The 24,478-nt window shown below is 41.6% G+C and overlaps 1 pseudogene; it reads right to left on the bottom strand.

Moving 5' to 3' along the window:
- Nucleotides 1-1,016: 1,016 nt before the first annotated feature.
- Nucleotides 1,017-16,831, bottom strand: LOC123461521 (annotated as a pseudogene).
- Between the last annotated feature and the right edge of the window lie 7,647 nt (nt 16,832-24,478).

Here is a 24,478-nt window from a genome sequence, read left to right as displayed (position 1 = left end):
TGAGTTCTTTGTATATCCTAGATATTAATCCTCTATCAGATATATAGCTGGCCAAGATTTTTTCCCATTCTGTAGGTTGCCTCTTTGCTTTTTTCACTGTGTCCTTTGTGGTGCAAAATCTTTGTAATTTCATTAGGTCCCAGTGGTTAATCTGTGGTTTTATTGCCTGAGCAATTGGGGTTGTATTCAGAAAGTCTTTGCCAAGACCAATATGTTGAAGGGTTTCCCCTACTTTTTCCTCTAGCAGTTTCAAAGATTCCGGTCTGATGTTAAGGTCTTTAATCCATTTGGACTTAATTCTTGTGCATGGCGAGAGAGAAGAATCTATTTTCATCCTTCTGCAGATATTTATCCAGTTTTCAAAACACCATTTGCTGAAGAGGCTGTCTCTTCTCCAATGAGTATTTTTGGCATTTTTATCGAATATCAGGTGGCTATAGCTACTTGGGCTTACATCTGGGTCCTCTATTCTGTTCCACTGATCTACATGTCTGTTTTTGTGCCAGTACCATGCTGTTTTTGTTACTATGGCTCTGTAGTATAGGTTAAAATCAGGTATGGTGATACCACCAGCCTCTTTTTTGTTGCTCAGTATTATTTTAGATATTCAGGGTTTTTGGGTTTCCAAATGAATTTTTGGATTGTTTTTTCTATTTCCATGTAGAAAGCCTTTGGAATTTTGATAGGGATTGCATTAAATGTGTAGATTGCTTTAGGTAAGATTGCCATTTCCACGATATTGATTCTTCCAATCCAGGAACACGGGATGTTTCTCCACTTTCTAGTGTCTTCTGCAATTTCTCGCTTGAGTGTTTTAAAGTTCTCATTGTAGAGATTCTTTACTTCCTTGGTTAGGTTTATTCCAAGGTACTTTATTTTTTTTGATGCAATTGTGAATGGGAGTGATTCTCTGATTTCATCCTCTGTGTGTTTGTTGTTAGCATATATGAAGGCTACTGATTTCTGTGTATTTATTTTGTATCCTGCTACATTGCTGTAGGTTTTTTTTTTTTTCCATTTTAAGATTCTTTATTAAAATCACCTGAAGGTGGTCATGCATATTCACACCCCAACCCTGAATCCTCTGACATACAGATATAAAAACATACCAGGCAATGAAAATATACACAACAGGCTTGCTTATTAATGCTTTTGAGAGAGGGCTTGGGCTTTCAATAGGCCAGATTCTCTCATCAGGATCATGGCCTGACAGAAGAGGTTACTTGGAAATGAACCTCAGAGGAAAGGAGTAGAAAAGTCTGCGTCTGATACCATGAACAATTCAAGCGAACAAAGCATTTGCTCCTCTCACTGTGCTTTCTAAGCATAAACCTTCTGCTTTCATCTGCTTTAAGGTCGTAGAACATGGACACTTTAGAACCATTCAAAGTCTTGAAATTCTGTTATTCTCCAGCAGAGGATGACATTGCATTCAACACAGTTGTAGCACCATTCTTGAAGGGACATTTGTAGCTTCTCTACTTTGTAGACATGGATAACTTTAAAAATCAATAAAATACATTTTCTCTACATTCTAAGAAAGTGAGAGTTGAAGAAGAAAAACAGACACTTGAAGGACTGCTCATCTGTCCACTCATTTCATCAGGCATTCCAGTGTATGTGACATTCCAGGGGTTGTTTTCAAAGTCCCAAAACACGAAATGCATCTCGAAGGTCGTCGACCTCATACAAGGGCAAAAGGATGCGTCGAAGCTGTCTGGAAAGTCGGACTGAATTTTCATGCAGCCCCTCCCATGCCTTGAAAGTTCTTTCACGATTTTCTACAAACGTATTCCAGCAGTAAAAATAGTCTTTGAAGGTCATGACCGCGATCTGGACCCCCGCGCGGTGCAGCCGCCGCAGCCCCTCGGGCTCAGCCTTGCGATCCTCGCAGAAGTAGAGGCGCGCGGTGAAAATCCTCAGGCTGAGGTTGGGGTTCCCCCGCAGGAAGTCGGCCACGTGCCGGGCGCAGTCATAGCAGGGGCTCCAGGAGGTGAACCAGGTGACGCGGTAGCAGCGGCCGGGTCCAGATCCCAGTCCGAGATGTAGAGGAGGACTGCTGTAGGTTTTGATCAGCTCTAAGAGCTTGCTAGTAGAGTCTTTAGGGTCCTTTATGTATAGAATCATGTCATCTGCAAATAATGATAACGTGATCTCTTCCTTTCCAATTTGTATCCCTTTTATGTGTGTCTCTTGCCTTATTGTTATGGCTAAGACTTCCAGAACTATATTACATAAAAGTGGGGACAGTGGACACCCTTGTCTTGTTCCTGATTCTAGTGGAAAAGCTTCCAGTTTTTCCCCATTTAGTAATATGTTGGCTGTAGGCTTGTCATAAATAGCCTTTATTATATTGAGATGTGTTCCTTCTATTCCCAGTCTCTGTAGGACTTTTATCATGAAGGGATGTTGGATTTTGTCAAATGCTTTCTCTGCATCTAATGAGATGATCATGTGATTTTTGTCCTTCAACCCGTTTATGTAATGTATTACATTTATAGATTTGTGTATGTTGAACCATCCCTGCATCTCTGGGATAAAGCCTACTTGGTCAGGGTGAATTATCTTTTTGATATACTCTTGTATTCTGTTTGCCAATATTTTGTTGAGAATTTTTGCATCTATGTTCATGAGGGAGATTGGTCTGTAATTTTTTTTTTTGTTCTATCTTGCCTGGTTTTGGTATCAGGGTGATGCTGCCCTCATAGAAGGAGTTTGGTAGAATTCCTTCTTTTTCTATTTCCTGGAAAAGCTTAAGAAGCAATGGTGTTAGCTTGTCCTTAAAAGTCTGGTAAAATTCAGCAGTGAATCCATCCAGGCCTGGGCTTTTTTTAGTTGGGAGATTATTGATAACTGTTCGGATCTCCATGTTTGTTATAGGTCTATTTAAGTGATTAATCTCATTTTGATTTAATTTAGGTAGGTCATACAGATCAAGGAAATCATCCATTTCTTTCAGCTTTTCATACTTTGTGGAGTATATGCTTTTATAGTATGTCCCTATGATTTTTTGAATTTCTCTGGAATCTGTTGTGATGTTACCTTGTTCATCTCTGATTTTATTAATTTGTGTCTCTTCTCTCTTTCTTTTGGTGAGATTTGCTAAGGGTTTATCAATCTTGTTTATCCTTTCAAAGAACCAACTCTTTGTTTCATTAATTCTTTGGATTGTTCTTTTTGTTTCTATTTCATTAATTTCTGCCCTAATCTTTATTATTTCTTCCCGTCTACTGATTTTGGGTTTGCCTTGTTCTTCTTTTTCCAAGGCTTTAAGGCAAGCATTAGGTCGTTTACTTGCGACCTTTCTAATTTCTTAATATAGGCACTTAAGGCTATAAATTTACCTCTTAGAACTGCTTTCATTGTGTCCCAGAGATTTTGGTATGTTGTGTTCTCATTATCATTTGACTCTATAAATTTTTTGATTTCCTTTTTGATTTCTTCATTGACCCACTCATCATTTAGTAGTGTATTGTTTAGTTTCCATGATTTTGTGTATGCTCTATAGCCTTTCTTGCTACTGATTTGTAGTTTAATTCCATTGTGGTCAGATAGAATGCAAGGAATTATTTCAATTTTCCTGAATTTGTTAAGATTTGCTTTGTGTCCTAATATATGGTCTATTTTAGAGAATGTTCCATGTGCTGCTGAAAAGAATGTATATTCTGCAGCCTTTGGATGAAATGTCCTGTATATATCTGTTAGGTCCATTCCTTCTATGACCTCATTTAGTCCAGATGCCTCTCTGTTTATTCTTTCCCGGGATGACCTGTCAATTGATGAGAGTGGGGTGTTAAAGTCACCCACCACCACTGTGTTTGGTGTTATCTGTGACCTTAATTCTAATAGTGTTTGTTTGACGAATTTGGGAGCCCCCATGTTAGGTGCATATATGTTTAGGATTGTAATGTCCTCCTGTTGGAGTGTGCCCTTAATCAATATAAAGTGACCTTCCTTATCTTTCTTGACTAACGTTGGACTAAAGTCTACCCTGTCTGATATTAGGATAGCAACCCCTGCTTGTTTTCTAGGCCCATTTGCTTGAAACACCGTCTTCCAACCTTTCACCCTAAGATAATGTCTATCCAATGTAGAAAGGTGAGTTTCTTGGAGACAACAAATTGTAGGATCCTGCTCTTTAACCCAGTCTGCAAATCTATGTCTTTTCGTTGGGGCATTGAGGCTGTTGATATTAAGAGATATTATTGAAAGGTGTGTATTTTGTTTGCCATTTTTTTTTGTGTGTGTGTTTCTGGTTCTACCTGTGCTCTCTTCTGTTAACTGGTATTTGAGTATAGCTTGTTTTTTCTAGGTTCCTTATATGCGTGCTTTTCCTTTTGTTCAGCATGGAGGATTCTATCAAGTATTTTCTGTAGAGCTGGTTTTGTCTTCAAATACTCCTTTAACCTGCTTTTGTCATGGAATGTCTTTATTTCTCCATCTATTTGAATGGATAACTTTGCAGGATAAAGTAACCTTGGTTGACAGTTGCTATCTTTCAGAACTTGGAATATATCACTCCAAGCCCCTCTGGCTTTAAAAGCTTGTGTTGAATAATCTGCTGTAATCCTGATGGGCTTGCTTTTGTAGGTAACTTGATTTTTCTCTCTAACTGCTTTCAATATTTTTTCTTTGGTGTGTGTGTTTGGAAGTTTGATTATAATATGGCGAGGAGAGGTTCTTTCTGGGTTTTGTCTGGCTGGGGTTCTAAAGGCTTCCTGTATCTGTATTGGCACCTCTTTCCCAATTTGGGGGAAATTTTCCTCTATGATTTTGTTGAAGATGCCTACTATGCCTCTGGAGTGGAGTTCTTCTCCTTCTACTATGCCCTGAATTCTTATATTGGATCTTTTCATAGTGTCCCGAATATCTTGAAATTCCCACTCATATTTTTCTATAAGTTTGTCTTTGTCTTTGTTGGACTGCATTAGGTCTGCCACCTGGTCTTCTAGCTTAGATATTCTGTCCTCTCCCTCATTCATCCTACTGGTGAGATTTTCTACAGAGTTTTTTATTTCATTAACTGTGTTCTTCATTGCTAGTAATTCTGACTGGTTTTTCTTTATTATATCTATTTCCCTATTGATGTCTTGTATTGCCTTCTTTATTTCATTAAATTGATGTCCTGCCTCTTCTTTGATTCCTTTGATTTCCTCTTTGATTTCTTCTTTGATTGTTTTCATGTGTTCTTTGACCTCTTTGAACATATTTATAATTATTCTTTTGAACTCTTTCTCAGGCATTTCCTCTAACTCTTTCTCACTGGAGGACATTTCTGATGCATTAATACTTTTAGGTGGATTTATATCATCTTGCTTTTTGTGTTTCTTGTGTTATAATGTATATATTTTTGCATCTTGGATTAAGTTAATGCTTGGATTTTCTAGCTAGCTGTGTATTCTTAGCTGTATCAATTGATTTGATGTAATATATTTTCAGGGTAGGACCTTAAGGTATTAGGTGTGGCTCTTAAGACTCTCAGAGTATCTACAAAGATGTTCTTAGGGGTTGAGTTTCCCTGCTATGGGAGTGTTCAAGTAGGCTTAGTGGAATAAAATACAGGTAGGTAGATTCTAAAAGTTATCTAAATACTGTACACATTCAATCAAAAACATCCCCAAGTATGTATGCAAGAGTAGTTATTATAACAACCAGATCCTCTATCAACAAAGAGGTTAAGATTTCTGGTCTGTTGAGGGATCCAAGTCAGCTTGTGACCAAGTGAGACCCTTCCCTGGTGCAATCCCAGTTACCTTGGATTATTTTGGTCTCAGTCAAGTTGCTGCCTGGGTCGTCGGGCTGCTGTTCTGATTTATGGAGCTGGGTACTTGCTTTTCCTATGGGGCAAACTGAGCCGCTGCTGCTGCCTCTGCTGCTGCTGTAGCTGCCACTGCTGACTCCACCACTGCTGATGAAGCTGCTGCTGCTGTGTCCACTGCCGCTGCTCCCCCTGAAGCTGCTGCTGCGGGGTCTGCTGCTGCTGGGGCCGCTGGTACTGGTGCTGGAGCCGCTGATGTTGCTCCCGAACTCTGCTCCTGCTTGGGTCCCGTTGTCAGCCCAAGTTGGCGTGGCTGGGTCCCGGGCCGCTGCTCTGTTCGCTGGAGCTGGGCTCAGGCGGTGGGGGAGGGGAGGGAGCCGCGGCTGCTCTGGTTCTCTCGCTGCTCCACGTGTTCTTCTACCTTGCGGTCTGCTCCTCCGTTGCTTGCTGCCGCTCTCCCCTCACATTTTCCGAGTTGCGGAGAGCGCGGTGTGAGGGGAAAATCCTGCACCTGGCTTTTCCTGCGGCTCGAGCCGAGTCTGGCGGCTTTCTGCTGCGCCGCGGTTGCTGCAGTTGGCCAAGCTGCCGGAGCCGCTTTTCCCGCCTGTGCGGGCTCTGGATGCTCTATAACTCTTCTACTTCTCCGCTGCCGCTTCAATTTCCTATACACCTCACTTTTTAGTAAAAGTGTGTATTTTGCTGAGTTTTTTGGGTCTTTTTCCCCCCTCGGCTGCTTTGGCGTGGTACCTACGCCGCCATCTTAACCGGAAGTCCCTCTTTTCCTTCTCTTGATGCAGGGTCTCTGTCATTGTTTTGTGGCAAGTCTTCCAGATTCTCCTGGCTCCCCCTCCCATTGCCATATATGCACTGAGATTACAGAAGCATGGGCCACTTTGTGTCCAGCTTGACATGGGTGCTGAGGAGGATTGAACTCAGGTTGGCAGCCTTGCAAACAAGTACCATTAACTGCAGAGCTGTCTTCCCTGCTCTAGTCTCTTTCACTGTAAGCACACTTGTCACCAGATTGTCATGCTTAGTCATGTTTGCATTCAGGGACTATCTCTGAAGTTCATGGAGCATCCTTGTGTCAGAAAGAAAAGGAAATCAGTGCTTCATACATACCATTGAAAAGATACCTTCTCTGCTCTTCTTGTCTAAGAGTCAAAATATATTCTTTTTTTTCTTTTGCCTTTTTAGAGGTAGGGTCTCACTCTCAAGAGTCAAAATATATGCTAATTTGAGTTATTCACCTGGCTTTTAGAAGTAGCTTCTTGCAGAGCTTGATTTAAATGTCAGGTGTCCAGTTTCCTTTCTTGCACATCCATATGTTTAGAATGGAAATGCCATGAGGGCAAAGATCCTCTCTAACTCATAAATATGCAATAAACACAAACTTGAGGAAATATGTTTCTTTTGAGCTAACATGTCTCTCTTTCTGTGTTCTGTACATAAGGCTTCTCCAGTTATAAGACCAAGGCTTATTGGTTTTCACAGGTAAGCCATGTTATGAATAACCCAGCTACAGTGGATGGACCTAAGAACCCAGTGAACATTTAAAATTTTATTTTCTGGGAAATGCGAAATAGCTGTTTTTGTGACCAAGTCCACATGATGCTGGTGTCATTCTTGCTTGACCCCAAGTGATGCCTGGAACGATATGTAATTAGCACACAAAGTTTCATGCATTATCATGTAAGAGTGGTGCCCTAAAACATTTGTGAGTTTCAACATCCCCTACTGACCTTGCCAGATCCAGATTAGAGCCTCACTCTTCCATGCTGTAATTCACTGGCTGAGCAGTGGGCAGAGAAACCTGCCTGCTCGTCAGCCACTCCAGGTAGTTTCGACACCTACGTCTGGAAGTAGTTGAGTTAAAAATATTGCCACAATGATAAGAACTGGTTCTTTTTAAAAATTATTTGTTGACAACTTCCATGATTGTAAACAATATCCCATGGTAATGCCCTTCCTCCCCCCACTTTCCCCTTTGACACTCCTCTCTTCATCATCTCTCCCCCCTCTCAATCAGTCTGTCTTTTATTTTAATGTCATCATCTTTTCCTCCTAATATGATGGTTGTGTGTAGGTAGTATCAGGCACTGTGAAGTCATCGATCTGCAGGCCATTTTGTGTCTGGAGGAGCACATTGTAAGGAGTCCTATCTTTTCTTTGGCTCTTAGATTCTTTCTGCTACCCCTTCTGCAATGAACCCTGAGCTTTGGAAGGTGTGATAGAGATATTTCAGTGTTGAGCGTTCCTCTGCCACTTCTTCCTAGCACTATGGTACTTTCCGAGTCATCCCAAGGTCACTGATGTCTGAAAAGAGAAACTTCTCTAACCAAAAGTGAGAGTAGCATTAATATATGGGTATAAACATTAAGAGAAGTGCTTACTGTGCAGTTTGATGAGCATAGTATACACATTTAGCCAGACAGGAGCAAATGTTACACCCCAAGGGCTCATGACTACTCCTGTTGTAGGTTTTCAGTTTCAGGGTGTTAATTCTCAAATCTCCATCAGCTGAGAACCTAGCATTCAGAACATCCAAGTTTATGGGGGATACCTGAATCAAACCACCGCATGTGCTAAGACCTTAGTAGCTATTAGATTTTACTATGTATACATAAGAAAAGTTGTACTTAAACTTTCTTTTATTCCTTGTAGTCATGGTATTTAAAAAATGTGTATGTATGTTTGTGTGTGTATACAGATATATGTATGTGTGCATGTGCATGCATGTAGAGGCCAGAAGATAACCTCAGGTTTGGTTCCTCAGGTAAACACCCTATCCCCCCTTTCTTATCAAGGTAGGGTCCCACTCTAGTCTTGGCTGACCTGAAAATCACTCTGTAGCCCCAGGCTGGCCTCAAACTCATGGTGACCCTCCTATTTCAGCCTTCTGAATGCTGCTGGCTTCCATCTTTTTGAGATAAGCTTTCTTATTGCCCTTGAACTCACCAATTAGGTTTGGCCAGCAATCCCCAGGGATCTTTATGTCTCTATTTCTCTAGCATTGGGATTATATGTGTGCCAGACATTTTTTCTTTTCATGTGGGTTCTAGTGATTGAACTTGGGTCCTCGTGACTGCAAGGCAAGCACTTTGCTGACTGAACTGTCTCCCAGCCCATAATGTCAGAGAATTCATATTTCAAAAATGCCTTACTCCTGTTCTTTTCCCTTTGCTCTGATTTTTTCCAAATCACACTGAAAAATAGGAGGTTCATAGAGTCTGGTGAAGGTCTCTAGGAATCTTTGGATATAATATTCTGTCTTCCTTTAAGATAAGATAGAAAGTCTGGGCGTGAAGTGTGTTTACTGTGGAGCTGGGGCAGGAATGCTATACTTTGGTCACTTTTTGGTACCAACTGTGCGAATGTTGGCCAGTTACTTCACCTTTTTCCTACCTGAAAAATATCATTCTGAAAAGCATACATTCTGACAAAGATCCAGGGAAGAGTCAGAGAAGAGCACGGATATGGGTTCACAGGCAAGTTTCTGAGGTCCAACTCGGCCCCTTGCCTGCTCTTCAGATCTGGTCACTCTGTCATGACCTCAGTCTGTGCCTTAGCTTTACCATTAATAGGCTGCAAGGCCTCTGATGCCGTGCCTAAGCAAGCACGGTGCATCCTGAAGGACAATGCTGTGCAATGTGTAAATTGGGCTCTGAAATAGGATTGACATGATCTTTCTGGTGTTAACTGTTCAACTGTGTGCAGAACTAGTTTACCTTTTTATGTTTCACATTCTCCATTCATACAGAAACATTAGGTTTACCACAGTGGATTATTCTGAGCCTGTAAGAAGTGAATATACATGGAGTATTTCAAGTAATGCTGCTACACATAAACACTCTCTATATGGCCATTACTGTTATTATTTTGAGGCAATGTTAATTTGGAAGCAACATTTTCCTTTTAGGAAGAAATCTTTCTTATGGGGTTATTTAGGTTAGTTTGAAGTCCTTAATAAGGACAGCCCAGTATTTATCATAATTTCTCAGCCCAAATCCTTCATATCTGAGTGAGACTTTCACACTGTCTTCTCAGTCTTCTGTTACATTTATTGAGAGCATAATCTACACTGAACATTTGTTCCTATAGCACTGCTGTGGTCTTGCAAAGGTCACAGGATCAGCATGAGCAGTGACTGCTCTGGAGAACACTGTTCACATGGGAAGCTTTATTTTCTTTCTTCCTTCTTTCTCTCTCCCTTCCTCCTTTCCTCCCTCCCTTCTTCCTTCCTTCCTTCTTTTTTTTTTTGAGGTAGGGTCTCACTCTAGCACAGGCTGACCTAGAACTCACTATGTAGTCTCAGGCTAGCCTCAGACTCACAGTGATCCTCCTACCCCTGCTTCCTGAGTACTGGGATTAAAGGTATGCACCACTATGGCCAGCTGAGCTTTAGTATCTTGTCCACTTCAATGCCACTTCCTCGCCGCCCTTTCTTTTGAGACCCTATTTTTCTCAGAACCACGCCAGTCTATCTTGGCTTTGAATTGTTAGTGGAACACTTACTTCCTTCTTTCAGACTGGAACTTATTAGTCTCTAATTGTCTCACTCACTTACTATCTTTATAAGGAGTTTTAAGTTCTTTGAAGAACTTACTGTAGCAGTTATCTTCTAATTGCTGGAACAAAACACAGGTTGGAAGCAGCTTATAGAAGGAAAGAGTTTATTTCAGCTTACAGTTTCAAGGGGAAGTTTCTTCATGGCAGGGAAAGTATGGAAGGAGCAGACAGTAAGGGCATCACATCTCACCAATATCAGGAAGGGGGTAGTCCAAGTATTGGGTTTACAGCTTGGCTATATTAGTTCAAAGTTCACCCCCAGCAGCATGCCTATTCCAGAAATGTCCCACAATTTCCCCAAATTTCCACAACTAGGTATGAAGTGTTTACATTCAAACCATCATAGGCTCTATGATGTTCCCCAGCAGCACTGTTATACATTAGGCATAGGTCAGTTTTATATACACATGTATTAGTTTCAATGGCTCCCACACAGAGTGACTTAAACAACATAATTGTTTTTTCACCATTCTGAAAGCTACACATTTCAGATCAAGAGGTTGGCAGGTGTGGTTTCTCCTGAGACTTTTCTTTGGCTTGCAGATGGCTGCTTTCACACTGTGTCCACACATAGCTTTTCTTATATGTGCATGTGTCTGGTATTTATATAGCCAAGTTTTTTTTTTCTAAGTGTCTCATTCAAACTGGATGAGTCCACTCTGATAATCTCATTTTAGCTTTTTTGGCCAGTGAGACCCATGATGTCCCCAACACAATGTAGGTCATTGCTAATACACTTGATTATCTTCCAGAGCTAAAAGGTAAGCCCCTATTGCTGAAGACACCACAGGCTGTGGTCACATGAGAATATCATATGGAACTGAAGGGGAAACTAGCTTCTTCCTGGCTAGCCCTCACAGTGCTGGAGAGTCCTATGGGAGACACTGGAGGACAACAGTCACCAACAGCATGAAGAAACAGGGTACCCTGCAGACATGCAAGTGATAACGGCTCTGCTGTCTGCCTATTCTCAGGCCATAACCCATCTGAAATTTTTAAATAACATTTATTTTCTGCAATTAATTCATAGATATGTGGGAGACCAACAAAGCCTAACCACCCACCATCTCTATGCACTCCCTCCAGGTGGCAGATCAGCAGGTGTGAATGCAATTAGCAATTTATGATGGAAGCTGAGTGTAATCAATTACACAATTTGGAGCTGTTCAAATTTAATCCATTAAATTACATCCTGAGGTGTTGGAAATAAAATGGGTGGGGGGAGCATGAAGTAAGGCCTTTGCCTAGAGATAAGAGAGGTCTTTTGAATCTTCCAGAGCTGGATGTGAGTCCTCACTCTGTCACTCAGTTTTTACATGGAAACTTCAGACAAGTGTCTTACCTTACCTGTGGCTTAATTCCTCACTTGGAAAATGGTGACAATAATAATGACTGCTGTGTGTGTTGTGAAACTCAAGTGATGTGAAAAAGGTAAACACAATCATTTGGTATGGCATAAATACTTCTTCCTTTTGTCATCACTGGAGCCCCAGGATTTGGAATTGTGTTAGAGAATGTAGCAACTCATTGAGTAATTACTGGAAAGAATCAATGAATAAATGATATAAGAAAATAAAAGAAGAATCCCCATGGAGAAATGTGAGTTATTTCCATGGATGAAGGCAGGGGTTTTCATTTTGTCTGGCTACACACAGTGAAGTAACCCAGGCCCAGAGAGCCAAACATCACATGTTCCCTCTCATATGTGGATCCTAGCTACAAATGATTGGACTTCTATGACAGTTGGAATAAAACTCAGTAACAGAAGCCAGTAAGCTAGAAAGGGTATATAAAGGGAATAGAAAGGGAGGGAGGGGGGACTTAATAGGATGGCATTACATATATATGTAAGTAGAAGAACAAATTAATGGGAGTGAAAAGGCCTACGTGAGGTGAGGGGAAGAGATTGAGTAAAGGAAAGGTGGAGGGAGGACTAATCAAAATCTAGGAGAATATAAATAAGTCACATAGAAACCTACTTTTTTAGACAATGGAGCATTCAGAAGCCATAAATTATTACTAGAAAATTTTCAGTGCCAGGGATGGGATACCTTACAGTGAGGTGTTGGCCAGGGAGTTCCCTGATACCCCTAAATCATTACAGGCCATTGCCAAGGCTATTGGTTTCCTACTAGGAATAGATGGTAAGACCCTATTGCTGAAGACTCCACATACTTGGGCTGAAACATCACTGAGAAATCCTGCTGAGCTGAAAAATTTTTCCATGTAGACCAGCTGGCAGAAAGCTGGAAACGTTATGCTGCATGCAGTTCAATGGGAAAGAGAGGAATCACCAGTGAAGATACTCAATAGTGGACACTGCAAGCCTTGAATTTGGCCAGCCAGGCCAAATGAGCCCATGGGTGCAATAGTGGCATGTCTGTTATGGGGGAAACAAACCACTCTCTAATTGGACTGGAGATCTGCTCCATGGGAGGGAATACATCCCTGATAATGAAAACATACAACAGGGGTAGTCATGAGCCCTACAGGTGTAACTTCTACTGGTATCTGGCTAAATATATATACTATGCTCACCAAACTGGCCAGTAAGCACTTCTCTTCATGTTTATACCCATGTATTAATGCTACTCTCACTTTTGGTTAGCAAAACTTCTCTTTTCAGATGGCAATGACCTTGAGATGACTCAGAAGGCACCATGGTGCTGAGAAGAAGTGACAGAGGAGTGCTCAGCACTGAAATATCTCTATCACATCTTCCAAGGATCAGGGTCCATTGTGGAAGAGGTGGTGGAAAGAATGTAATAGCCAAAAAAAGGGTAGGACTCCTTACAATGTGCTCCTCCAGACACAAAGTGGCCTGGATATTCATGACCTCATAGTGCCTCACACTACCTACACAAGACCATCATAATAGGAGGAAAAGATGATGACATCAAAATAAAAGAGAGACTGATTGAGAGTGGGAGGGGATATGATGGAGAGTGGAGTTTCAAGGGGGAAGATGGGGGGCAGGTAGGGAATTACCATGGGTTATTGTCTACAATTATGGAAGCTGTCAATAAAAGAATTTAAAAAAAGAAAAAAAATGTCACAAAAGACTTGAAAATGTCAGTGCCAGGCTTCTGCACACTGGTGTATGGTTTCCTGGTTTGCATTTGGTCTCTAACAGTGACATTTCTTTCCTTACAGCATGTGTGATCCTCTACCACTTGATGTAACCAGTGCATATATTATATAATCTTATGGTAGGCATAGTATCGTCAAGGATTAATATCACAAGGGTTATATTTAATTTTTTAATCTGTTCCTTCCTCCCATATGTAGTCTTCATGATCACAGAGATTTGTTTTGTTTCTAATTTTTAACTTTTTATTGACAACTTTCATAACTATAGACAATATACCATGATCATAATCTCCTCCCATTAGTCTCTTTTCCTCCTCCCAAATTCCCACTTCACTGAATTCTTTCTTTCCAACTAGACTCTCTTCTATTTTGATACCATCAGTTTTTCTTCTTCCTATTATGTAATTTTTTTGTAAGTAGCTTCAGCCTCAGTGAGGTCATGAATTTCAAGGTGACTTTTTGTCTGGAAGATAGCATTGTAAGCAGTTCTTTCCATCCTTTGGCTCTTCCTTTGGCTCTTACATTCTTTCTGCCACATCTTCTGCAATAGCTCTTGAACCTTAAAGGGCGTGATATAGATGTCTCAATACTGAGCACTCCACTATCACTTCTTCTTAGAACTTTGGTCAGTTTTGAATGACCCTAGTGGTCACTGTCATCTGAAAAGAGAAGCTTCTCTAAGCAAAAGTTAGAGCAGCATTAAGATATGGGCTTAAACATAAGCATTTAGCCTGGTGTAGTGGCTCACGCCTTTAATCCCAGCACTCGGGAGGCATAGGTGGGAGGATTGCTGTGAGTTTGAGGCCACCCTGAGACTCCATAGTGAATTCCAGATCAGCCTGGGCTACAGTGAGACACTACCTCAAAAACCCAAAACAACAATAACAACAAAAACCCATAAGCATTTAGAGGGCAATTTGGTGGATATAATATATACATCTAGACAGTACAGAAAATGGTACTAGTCCCCTGCCCCTTCCAAGGGTTATGACCTCCTCAGTTATAGGCTTGTGACTAGTTTTCAATACCAAGCATGAATTCCTTCCTATGGAGTGGTACTCCAGGCCAATCAGAGAGAAGTGGGTTTCCCCCATAACAGAGCATTGCATAAATTGGCACATTGGCCTGGTTGGCCAGCTGTAAAATTTGCAGGGTCTCCTGCTAGTCAAGACTGTTGATGACTTTTTTTCCCCAACAGGCCACATAGCTCTTTCCAGCAGTATGGCAGCTAGTTAACAGGGGCAGGTCTTCCAGTTTGGCTCCAGGTTGATTTCTCCAGGACCTGCAGCCCAAGCACATAAAGTCTGCAGCAACAGGATCTTACCTTCCAGTTCTGGTGAACAACCAAGAGCCTTATCAATAGCCTGCAATGTTTTGGGAGCATCAGAGATTCTCCCTGGCCAACAACTTGCTAGAGGGTATCTCAATCCTGGCACTGAAAAATTTCCAGTAACAACCAATAGTTCTGGGCACACCTTTATCTACTTCCATAGGACACTTCTGTCCAAATTCTCTCCTTTTAACAATATATATATATATATAATTTTATATTTTATAATTTATATTTTATAATTTTAACTATATATATATATATATATATATATATATATATATATATATATATATATATAATTAGCTAGAAAAGAAGTAGGTTTTGACATGGCTTATTCATCACATCTTAAATTTTGATTAACCCTTTTCTAGCCCTTTCCTCTCTTTCACTTCCTCCCCTGACTCCACTTAAGCAATTGCATTCCCTGTGCTCTGCCCCTCTACTTGTATACCTACTATACTTGTTTGTTTCTTTTTTTTTTTTTTTTTTTTTTTTGGTTTTTCAAGGTAGGGTCTCACTCTGGCTCAGGCTGATCTGGAATTCACTATGTAGTCTCAGGGTGGCCTCGAACTCTCAGCGATCTTCCTACCTCTGCCTCCTGAGTGCTGGGATTAAAGGTGTGCGCCACCACGCCCGGCTTGTTTTGTTTCTTGATGTATCTAAAATGCTGAGAATGCATTTGACACACAGTAGATTATTACTGAATGACAATAAAGATGATCCAAACCATTTGGAGATAGATGCAGTTTACATTTTTAAGTACTAGGTTTTTCTGCTTAAAAAGAGATATGGAGTCATTCGGTTCATAGCAAGAGTTGGGTTGGGGAAGGACCATCACTAGAGCAATGGTAATGGAGGATGGATCCTTTACCTCCTGGGATGAATCCTTGGCAAGGTTAGATAATAGAAACCACAAATAAGCATGGGGGAGGGAAGCTCTGGAGCAAGAGTGTTTGTACTTTACCTCCTAGGTGAAGCTTGAGAAAACAGAGAGGTCCTAAGATAGGACTCCTGTATAGAGTCCCCAGCAGATTAAGAATGGCACAAAGCTTGTGTGAATAGAAAAGAGTTGATGGCTCATTACCATCAAGTAGTGTGGAATAATGAATAGAGGAAGCTTTTTTTTTTTCTGCTCTTGAGAGGAGCAAAGACACAGCGTAAGGTGGCCAGGAAGCCTAAGAAGCCTTACCATACAAACAAGGAGCATTCAGATGACTAGCATGGCCCTGGTGCCCAGAAAGCAGGGTGGAGCATGCATGGCTCAAGAGCTGCAGCAGTGTCTGGCACCAGAAGGATAAGACATCTAGTCAGTTGTATTAGCAATGGACACAGCCTGTGGCCAAAGCAGACAAATGGGCAAAGCATGCTTGCTTCCAGTAGGTGCTCACTGCTTGAGCATCTGTGACTGAGTAGTTAAAAGGACAGAAGGGTGACTTTGGATTGCATTCCTGGACATGACTAGGCTAGGCTAAATTTTCTGCTTCACATAATATAGAGTTTTTTTAAAATTTATTTTTTATTTTTTAATTAGTCTTGTATTCAGCAAATGCAGGCAGTTTGGTACCATTATTAGGCTCATCCATGTCCTACCCCTCCCCATTGGCCCCTCCTTGTTGAGGTATATGGGTCGTGCATTGTGGAGTTAGCCCACAGTGTAACATAGAGTTTGAGAACTGTATTAGTCAGGGTTCTTGAGAGGAACACAACTGGTAAAATGAATTGTATTAAAAAGGGAACTTAGGGTGTGGGGTGAAACACAAAACTGGATCTAAATGGAACTGGTATGATAAAATCCTATATCCTGGAAGACAGACTAAAAGGATGAACCCTCATCAGGACCTTAGAGGGAACACCTGAATCAAAGAGCTAAGGTAGGCCAAGTTACAGGCAAATAATTTCCTAAAATTTCTATTTCTGTATACCCCATTTTGTGACTGAAAAATTTATCCCTACACTGTCTTACTGCCCTTTATCACTGTGATGATGTGGCCCCTGTTTGGGTCCATTTCCATGGCTGCATACTTCCACAGCCTCATCAATATCACCGGAACACTCACATGGCTGATGCCCAGCTTCTCCATCCCATGTCCACCTCTGAACCTTCCTGTTGGGGACTTGCCCCTGAAAGCTTCTTGTAAGCTGAGCAGACTCTGCCCTTGTAATGGCCTCCAGATAGCTTGTTGAGTAGTCTCTGTGTTGTGCCTCAATTTCCCAACCAATTAATGGAGTTTATTCCATTTTCCAAGCTCCTAGATGGCTTTGGAGGTTATAGACAGCTTTAGGGCACTAGACTAAAGAACACTAAGCTGGTCTCATGCAAACACAGACCTGATGTGAGAATCTTTAAGTTGTTTTAAGGATCAACTCCTTAGCTGCTATTTAGGTTCTTATATAGAGGACTCTCCAAACACTCCCTTGAAGTCTAATAAAATTCATCTCCTTTTTTAATAGAATAAATCAATTGTATTTTATTTACTTGCAATGAATTAATCTTAAAATTGAAATTTGTAAAATAGTTCCTTTCATAGTAATATCAAAAAGAACAAAATAAGAATAAATTTAACAAAATTAGTCAAAACTTACGCTCTGAAAACTACAAAGTTTTACAAAGTTTCAACAGATCTCAATAAACAGAAAGCCATTTCCTGCTCATAGAGCTGAAGATTTAACTTTGCTAAGACAGTAATACTTCCAAGGTTTGAATATGGTTTATCTTCCTGAACAAATGAAAGAATTTAATCACCAAGGCATAAGTTTATGGCATTAAGAGGGTGGAAATTTAATCCCATTATGGTACTTACAGGTAAGGCCTTTGGTGATGAGTACTAGATAAGATCATTATCCCCATGATGAAATACACCTTTTTTTCTGTATAAAGCAACCTGCTTCACACTTGCTTACTTGCCTGAGGCAAAAGCTAAGACCCTATTGCTGCAGACACCGTATGCTGCTGACACAGAGCATGGAAAGACCTTGTTGGAATGCAGAAGAAAGCCAGTCCCCAGACACGTAGATTGTTTACTATTGAAAAGCACTACATGAGCTACTGGGAGAAAATGGACAACAGTCTGAGCAGCCAGAGGTCTAATCTACTCAGAAGCAAATACCCTGACATTATGTACACACCAGTGCAATAGTGGTGCACAGCCTCAGTGGGTAACCAATAGCTTTCTGGTTGGCTAAGAGATCCCACTTAGTGTAAAGGAACCCATTTCTGGACTTTGGAACCAGATCAGAATCCTATGGAGACAAAGATTATGTTCTTCAGTGTCAAGCTCTCACTAGTCTTTGGCTAAAAGAGGGGTTACATACATCAAATTCTTCCAAAATTAATAATGTTTATCCCATTTAAACTATGCTGACTTCACTCTCTGTTGGAGAATCTGTTCTTTTTTTTTCAGAAGGTAGCAAGACCAGAGGAGATAAACTACCTCTCACACTTCAGCCAAACCATAGCTGAAACCAAAGAGAAATTGGGGAGATAAGCATGAGTGATGCTTCCATGCTGTTCTTGATAACTAGTGCCAGGGTGAGAAGACAGACCCTGAGGATACTCAACACCTGCCAAAGCAGAGATCCAGGGGCTCCTAAGAGATCATCACTGGAGTAGACTTAAAACTCACCCACGATGGTTCAGAAGAGGGAGCTGAAAGATTATAAGAACCACAGGTTGAGATATCAGGCCCAGAAGCATTTCCTCCATGCCAAAATAACTGACTGCTGCTCCCATAATGCATAAACCACAACCCCATGGGGAATACCTGCAACCTCACTGAGGAGCATCCCCAACGGAGTCAGGACCGGGATGAGGAAAAAGAGGGTACCAACACATGATGTATCCAAACGTAACATCTTTTAAATAATAATCATAATAATAAACATTTTAAAAAAGCAACCTGCTTCAGATATATTACTATAGCAACAAATAATGAATAATTAAACTCTTCAAACGTACTTAAAGATCAGTATAACCTTTTCAAAATCTCTGATAACTGACTCCATTTTGACAGCAAGAGCAATTTTGATATAATGACTAATTTAAGTTTCTGTTTCTCTAAGTTTCTATGTCTGAACTGGGGCCACAAATTTTTCCCTGGTTGCTGTTCCCAGGATTGTGTATTCATGTTCCAGGTAGTAGTTTAACTTAAGGGCTGGTCTGCTTCCGTCACCATGCTTGCTTGCCTCTGAATGTCCCCTACCCTGTGATTTCTATGGTTTTTGCCCTATAAAAGGAGCAGGAGAAGCTGACTTGAGGCTGCTCTCTACATCCCCCCCCCCCACCTTAGGGAGGCAGTCACTGGACATGCTCTACTGTGTACAATTAAAAGCTTGCTTCAGGGCTGGAGGGACGGCTTAGTGGTTAAGGAGCTTGCCTGCAACGCCAAAGGACCCAGGTTCTATTACCCAGGAGCCAAATCAGCCAGATGCACAAGGGGGCACACATGTCTGGAGTTCACTTGCAATGGCTGGAGGCCCTGCCCATTCTTTCTCCCTCTTTCTCTGTCAAATAATAAAAAAGATATTTAAAAAACAAGCTTGCTTCAATTTCTCCATAATTTGTGGTCAGTGGTCTTTAGTCTCACAAATTCTGGGTTAACAATAACTTGCTTTTTTTTAAAAAAAATTGGGAACTTTAATACATGAATATTCTGCAAGTTGGTCATATTCTCATTTGGGTTTTCCTCTTTTTCCCCTCAGCCCTGCCACCATTCCACTGAGGGCCTCAGTGGGGAATAGGTAATCACTGTGGGGCCAGGAATACACCAGTCAGTTCCTGTGGGGAGGGCAAGTGATCCATTGTACATCTTCCCACCTGTGGCTCTTTTCTTTCTGCCCCCAGCAATAGTGCCAGGGCATTGAAGAGCATGTTACGAGTCTCCCTTAGTGTGGAGCTCTCAGCAGGCTCTTATTTTCCACTTTGGTGAATTTTGAGTCTCCTTAGTGTGTGCTCTTACCTCCCTGGAGAAGTGTCTTTGGCTAGCAGTGAGAGTAGCACTCCTATTTAATTCATTACTTCCTCTGTAATGTTTCCTTAGCCCTGGGAGGTGTGATAGGGTTGTCTCATCTTGTACTAGGCACTAGGCTTTCTTTTCTTGTCACTCTGGTGGGTTTTGGATCTGCCCGCTATTCATTGCTGTCTTGAACATGAGGGGCTACTCAGCCTGCCTCAGTGCAGGCACACAGGTGTTCTCTCTGGGCTTCATGCACAGTAGAATGGCTGCACCTGTCTGGTTCAGATGCCTTAATTGACTTTTGCATTTGTTTCTTTGATCGCCCAACACTCCCTATTTCATCTTTTCTACTTCTATTTACTGTACCATCCCTGGGTCTAGTGTTTTCTTTCCTCCACTTTTTTCCTGTGCCATAGCTCAAATCCAGAGTCTCTTACATACTAGGTAAACTTTCTACATCTAAGCTACACTCCTAGATTTACCTCCTTTTTGAAATGTTGCTTAACTCCTAGGCCTAAGTTCAGGGACTCTCACAGAAAAAAGTGGGGCTGGACAGACGGCTTGGTGGCTAAAGTCACTTTATTAAAAAAAAGCCTATCAGTCCAGGTTTGATTCCCCAGTACCCACATAAAGCCAGATGTACAAAGTAGTGTTTTTTTGCAGTGGCAGGAGGCCCTAGCATGCCCATACTTATTCTTTATGTGTCTGCTTCTTTTCCTCTCTCTTAAATAAATAAATCAAATACTTTTTAAAAAGTATGTGAGACATCTCCACCATACCCTCCAAGGTTCAGGGTCCATTGTAGAGGAGGTGAAAGAAAGAATGCAAGAGCTTAAGGAAGGGGAGGAGTACTTACCAAACTGTCACCAAGACACAAAGTGGCTATGGTATCCTTGACCTCCCAGGGAGTAGACGGGCTGGGGGGTGGGGGGACTTGGGAGGGTAAAAGAGAAGAGAAGGTGGAGGGAGGGGAATTTTATGGTATATTGTTTATGGAAGCTATCAATAAAATGTTAAAGAAATCAAAAGGGGAAATCAAACAAGTGTGCATATCACGTACACAAAGTCTCATTAGCCAAGGCTGGCCTTTAACTCCTGATCCTCCTGTTCCCACATCCTGAATCCTCAGAGTCCATGCATGGGCCACATGCCCAGTAGGCATGCTTCTTCCAAATCACACATTCTTTGGTTGTTCATTTTTGTGCCTACTACTCCTCTGGCCTGTGAGATACTCAACGGGAAGAACAAATCTATTTTTACTTATTATTTATGTGTGTGTGTGTTGTACATATGAATGTATGCAGACGTGTGTGCCCTGTGCATGCACATATTGGGACCAGAGGAGAAAGTCGGATGTCCTCCTCTATCACTTATCCACATATTTCCTTGAGATGGAATCTCTCTCTGAATCCAGAGCTATAGTTTTTGTGGTTCTCTGGCCTCCACTCCCCACAAGACTGGGGATGCACAGGACAAGCATGTATTACAACACCCAGCTATTTACCTGGCACTGAAGAATCAAACATGGCTGGCCTTAGGCCCTCATGCATGCATAACAAATATTTGTTACTGCTGACCCCTAGTTTTCAAGTTTATTTTGAATCATTTTTGGTGTGCCCTGCATCTTCCTGCAAGGTGTGTGTGTGTGTGCATGTGTGTGTGTGTGTGTGCATGAGCTGTGTGGAGGGGGGAGGGGTGGAGAGCCTGGGAATCACATGACCTTGGAGTCTTTTTCTGGATTGTGATGGTGCTTGAGCAAACTCCATTTTCCATTTCCACCTGAGTCCCAAGGAAGGTTTATTTCACGAGAACACACAGGAGTTGATTCCAGCCTGGTAATATCCTTAGATTCTCACACCCAATTCTACTCTATCAGGAGCCTTGCTCCTGGAGAGTGAGTACATGGTAGCCCTATCAGTCCATTCTAGGTATCTTCCTGGCTACCAAGGCTGCAGCTCGGGTTGATAGGGAATGGATAAAGGTGGAAAAGAGTGGAGGAAGGAAGTATTCCACAGCGCCCCTCACTAACACTGGGGCTAAAGTAAAAATTATGCTGGAATGATTTGTCATGCCCTTGCTCTCTACTTGTTGCTGTCCTGACAGATCTTTACATCTGAACATGTTTTCAAAAGTGAGAACCCATTGAGGAGGAAATATAGAACCATTGCTCCATTTCCTGGGTACAATTCATGTGCAGCTTTGATGGGTGAAGTGAAATGACACTCTTGAGTACTGACAGGCTTCTGGGTGCTCCCTATTGTTAAGGCAGCTCCTTGCTCCAGCCTGGGAAGACAGAAAGGGGAGTTGGAGGGGCTCAGTGCCCAGAGGAGATAGCGTCAGATAGGGAATGGAATGTTTTAGTATCATATAAATCATGTGGAGGAAGTTATGTTTTATTTATGTTCATTTTTGAATTTATTTGAATTTTTATTGCAGATATTTTTCAAAAAAGCAAGCATTGGAGGCAATCCTGGGGGAACAAGCCCCTCAAAGAATGTGTTGGGGCAGACTCGGTTAGTTGAGGAGATGAAAATGACTCATTTTAAAGAGCAGTCTGAAGTTGGCTCTTGGAGGGACCAAGTCCCAGTGAAACTAAAAGTTTTAAGTCATGACAAATGAAGTACCTGGTTTTAGAAGGCTTTGGTATAAGTTGCACAGTGCCTCAGAAGAGGAGAGGAGTCCAGGCTGGCAGGCGGAACTGGAACTGGAGATGAATCTCAAGAAGGGGTTAGCTCATTGTAAGGACCACGCTGCCTGCTAGCTTTTCACAATTCTATGGTTTAACTGAGCCTGCATTTGTATCACTCACCACCCAGCTCTTAGTGCAGGGGAACAGCTCTTTATTCTTATTTTATTATTTTTTTTATTTCTTGAAGCAGTGTCTTACTTTATTTCAGGTTGACCTGGGGCCTCAAATTCATGGCTCTTCCAGCCACCTTTCTTACCAGTGCATACCATCTGGGTTGCTTTCTCAGCAGGACTGACATGGCAGTGCTCATTGAAGAGGTGAGCTGGAAAGACAGTGCTGTGTGCCCTATAGTCAAGTCCGTTTTGTGGGCACACATGACCCTGTCCACATATTGGGTTGTAAAGGAATTTAATGCAGTTGGAACTAAATGAATAGTGGGTTTCCTTCTGTAACATACATAGTTTTTTTTCCAAGAATGTTTCCTTTTTGTTTGATTTTCAGTTTAGTCATTGGGGAAAATTTTCTCTCATAAATAAGGGATAGTACATGGAGACAAGGAGTATTTCTTCTCTCTGCACTGAGAAGGGAGCAGGGAAAAATCTGAGGGTAAGAGATGCCCCTACTGGCTGATGGCACTTTTCTTGTTTCTCCTAATTTCATAGTTCTCCCTTGTTTGTGACAATGCAATTAAAAAAAAGCTGGTGCAGGAGGGAAACCATGCCTTTGAGATAAAAATCAAATAAGGACATTTTTATGGGTAAGAACTATAAATTCTAAGGTTAAAAAAAGTAGTTTGGATAACAAAGTTAGGTGCCATTTATCAGTGATTATGGTATAGAACTATGCTCAGAATGTGGTGTTTATGCACTGTACTGATGAATTCAACCCACATTTATTGAGCTACTAATGTATGCCAAGCGTTATGGGGCCATGATCATCAACAAACATGACCTGTGTATATATTCACACAACTCAGAAGAGTGTGTGGGAAATATGGCTCAAAACCATGAAAGCTCAAGCCCCAAGTATGAAGTCAGAGGTTCTAATGATGCTGTTCTTTAGGGTCATCTGGGGGTTGAGGGCTAGCCTGTGTTTGAGAGATACTGATAGCCAATGCCTACCAGAGACCAGTTTAATCAGAATCACTGAGCATAGGGCCAGGGATGAGTTTTCTTTGAAAGTTCTCTGGAAGTAATAATGTATAGCTGGGGCTGAGGGACAGGCAGCAAGGTCCCACTGGTTTGGCCAGGGACAGCATGTGATCCATTGAGTCAGAGGAGTGTAGTAGATTAAGAATGAGTCAACTTGGTCTCCATGTCACCTTCTCAACTGCCAGTTATTATTAGAAGGAGTGTGCTCCTTCAGGACTCATCTTTTCTTAGCACAACCTTTGCTTCAGGCTTCTCCATTTCCTGAAAAGTCTTATCAATGGTCCTAGTTTGAAGACAAATATGTGATCCTAGAAGGCTTTTCACTCCATAAACTACTATGGGCTGTGTAACATGTGTGCTTTGTAATTTCACTCACGATGTTTGTTATATACGCTGTAGTAACAGGAGTGACAGAGGAAGCGCGGGGATGGATAGGAGCACCACCCACGGCTCCTGTGGTCCTCTCAGAGGACAGCAAGTTATCGCTTTGTTTTCAAATAATGTAGTTGGTAATAAGTTTTTGGATGTGTGTGAGCTGTAAATTGTTCTGAAAATTGAACTGAAGATACAATATCGTAAATCTCTTCAGTGGTGGTAGAATATTTATGGGGCGAGCAATCTAATCACTTATGTGGCTGTGCTGAGTCTGACAGCTGACTGAACAGGATCCCATACGGAGGAGCTATGCCCATTAGGAAATTCCTCCAGGTGAGCACTTGGCTAAGTTTGAAGGACTATTTTAAATGGGGGTAATCAGATGATCCACCCCTTAGTAAAGTCAGTTTGGAGTCATTCGTGAGGCAGATGGGATGTCTGGAGCAGATGTTGCTGGAAAGGTCGAGGTGAGGAGAGGAAAGGCGAGGGGAGGGAGGATGCGCAGTGTCTTCTTGGGCAGCCTCCTCTCCTGGATTCTGTGTAATTTGTTCCTAGAATCAA

This window comes from Jaculus jaculus, chromosome 6, assembly GCF_020740685.1.
Source record: "Jaculus jaculus isolate mJacJac1 chromosome 6, mJacJac1.mat.Y.cur, whole genome shotgun sequence".
Classification (NCBI taxonomy): Eukaryota; Metazoa; Chordata; class Mammalia; order Rodentia; family Dipodidae; genus Jaculus; species Jaculus jaculus.
This window is presented reverse-complemented; position numbering and strand designations above follow the sequence as displayed.